The 2,695-nt window shown below is 44.3% G+C and overlaps 1 protein-coding gene and 1 pseudogene across 1 annotated transcript in view; one reads left to right on the forward strand and one right to left on the reverse strand.

The window, feature by feature from the left end:
- Window positions 1-2,695, reverse strand: part of OPHN1 (oligophrenin 1) — a 450,814-nt gene that overhangs the window by 63,266 nt on the left and 384,853 nt on the right. The gene's annotated exons all lie outside the window — the stretch shown is intronic.
- LOC112394553 (vesicle-associated membrane protein-associated protein A pseudogene) lies at window positions 639-1,151 on the forward strand (annotated as a pseudogene).

The raw sequence follows: 2,695 nt of genomic DNA on the forward strand, positions 1-2,695 counted from the left end.
GCAGCAAAAGCAGTTCTAAGAGGGAAGTTTATAGCAATACAATCCTACCTTAAGAAACAGGAAACATCTTGAATAAACAACCTAACCTTTCATCTAAATCAATTAGAGAAAGAAGAACAAAAATCTCTAAAGTTAGCAGAAGGAAAGAAATCATAAATATCAGATCAGAAATATAACAAAGTCCAACAGCACATTTAAAGGATCAGACAACATGATCAAGTGGGGTTTATTCCAGGAATGCAAGGATTCTTCAATATATGCAAATCAATCAACGTGATACACCATATTACCAAATTGAAGGAGAAAAACCATATGAAGTAACTGGTGCTGGGAAAACCTGACAGGTACATGTAAAAGTATGAGATTCAATCGCTCCCTAACACCATACACAAAAATAAGCTCAAAATGGATTAAAGACCTAAATGTGGGTGTGGGGTTGAGCCATTTGTGAGACACAGAGCTGCAGATGGGCAGGCGGTCCAGCGAGCCGGTGACAGAGTGGTGGGCATCGGGTTTGTGAGCTGAGCACTGGCCCTGTGTCAAGTCGGTCTGAGCCGCGCTGCAGCGGCCGCCGCCACCACCCCCCTCCCGCAGCCAGCGACCCGCCACGGGCGCACTCCCACTCTGCGCTGTCTCTGATGGCATCCATCTCTGGGGCCATTGTGAAGCACGAGCAGATCCTGGTCCTCGACCCGCCCACAGACCTCAAATTTAAAGTAATGCTGCAGCCTTTTGACTATTACCCCAATGAAAAGAGTAAACACAAGTTTATGGTACAGACCATCTTCGCTCCACGAAACATTCCAGATATGGAAGCCGTGTGGAAAGAGGCAAAACCCGATGAATTGATGGATTCTAAATTGAGATGTGTATTTGAAACTTCCAATGAAAATGATAAATTGAATGACATGGAACCCAGCAAAGTCGTTCCCCTGAACGCTGCGAAGCAGGACAGGCCCGTGTCAAAGCCACACAGTGTTTCCCTCAATGAAACTGAGACAAGGAAGTTCATGGAAGAGTGCAAGAGGCTCCAGGGAGAGATGATGAAGCTATTGGAAGAAAACCGACACCTGAGAGATGAAGGCTTAAGGCTCAGAAAGGTGGCATATTTGGATAAACCTGGATACACCTCAGCTGCATCCTTCAGATAATGTCACCAGTCCTCTTCCTTCACTTCTTGTTGTAATTGCAGCCATTTTCATTGGATTCTTTCTAGGGAAATTCATCTTGTAGAGTGAAGCATGCAGAGTGCTATTTCTTCTTTTTTCTCTTGACCAGAAAAAGATTTGTTAACCTACCATCTCATCGGTAGTGTGGCCCACAGTGACCATTCTTTGTGTATACAGCGTCATATAGGCCTCGCCTGCAACAGTTTCATGGTTAGAAACACAGTAAGAGCAGACTGTTGGGCTCCTGAACAGCGTGAACATCACCAGACCATCCCTAACAGGTGTCATTGCACATTCAGGCCTTTATGAACTTCATAAATAAAGAATTGTTCTTTCTTTGTGGTTTTAATAAGAGTTCAAGAATTGTTCAGAGTCTTGTAAATGTTATTTTAATAATCCCCTTAAATTTTATCTGTCGCTGTTACCTCTTGAAATATGATTTATCTAGATTGCTAATCCCACTCACTCAGGAAATACCAAGAGGTATTCTGTGGGGAAATGGTGTCTCTTACAGTGTAAATTTTCTCCTTCACCTTTGCTAATATCATGGCAGAATTTTTCTTATCCCTTGTGAGGCAGTTGACTGAGTTTTTCATCCTTCCAACCCTGTCCCATGGTATTTAACACAAAAAAGTAAAACTGTTAACAGATTCTTGCTCAGAAAAAAAAAACAAACCTAAATGTAAGGCCAGAAACTATCAAACTCTTAGAGGAAAACATAGGCAGAAGACTCTATGACATAAATCACAGCAAGATCCTTTTTGACCCACCTCCTAGAGAAATGGAAATTAAAACAAAAATAAACAAATGGGACCTAAAGAAACTTAAAAGCTTTTGTACAGCAAAGGAAACCATAAACAAGACCAAAAGACAAACCTAAGAATGGCAGAAAATATTTGCATATGAAGCAACTGACAAAGGATTAATCTCCAAAATTTGTAAGCAGCTCATGCAGCTCAGTAACAAAAAAATAAACAACCCAATCCAAAAATGGGCAGAAGACCTAAATAGACATTTCTCCAAAGAAGATATGCACATTGCCAAAAAACACATGAAAGAATGCTCAACATCATTAACCATTAGAGAAATGCAAATCAAAACCACAATGAGATATCATCTCACACCAGAGAGCCGCGGAGGAGAGCACAGCAACAGGGGTGCAGAGGGCAAAGTGGGGAGATTCCCGCACAGGGGATAGGTGTCGACTGGTACTACGCAGCCCGAGAGCCTTGTCTGCTCACCCACCGGGGAGGGCAGGGCTGCGAGCTGAGGCCTGGGCTTAGGTTGGAGCGCAGGGAGAGGACTGGGGTTGGCGGCTTGAACACAGCCTGAAGGGGATTAACAGCGCTGCTAAAAGGAACTCCAGAGACGGGCGTGAGCTGTGGATAAAAGCGTGATCCCCAGAGACAGGCGTGAGCCGCAGCTAAAAGCGTGGACCCCAGGGATAGGCGCGAGCCGCGGCTAAAAGCACGGACCCCAGAGACGGGCACAAGCCGTGGCTAAAAGCACGGACCCCAGAGATGGGC

The sequence above is a fragment of the Neophocaena asiaeorientalis genome, unplaced genomic scaffold, assembly GCF_003031525.2.
Source record: "Neophocaena asiaeorientalis asiaeorientalis breed wild unplaced genomic scaffold, Neophocaena_asiaeorientalis_V1.1 scaffold372, whole genome shotgun sequence".
In the NCBI taxonomy this organism is placed as follows: Eukaryota; Metazoa; Chordata; class Mammalia; order Artiodactyla; family Phocoenidae; genus Neophocaena; species Neophocaena asiaeorientalis.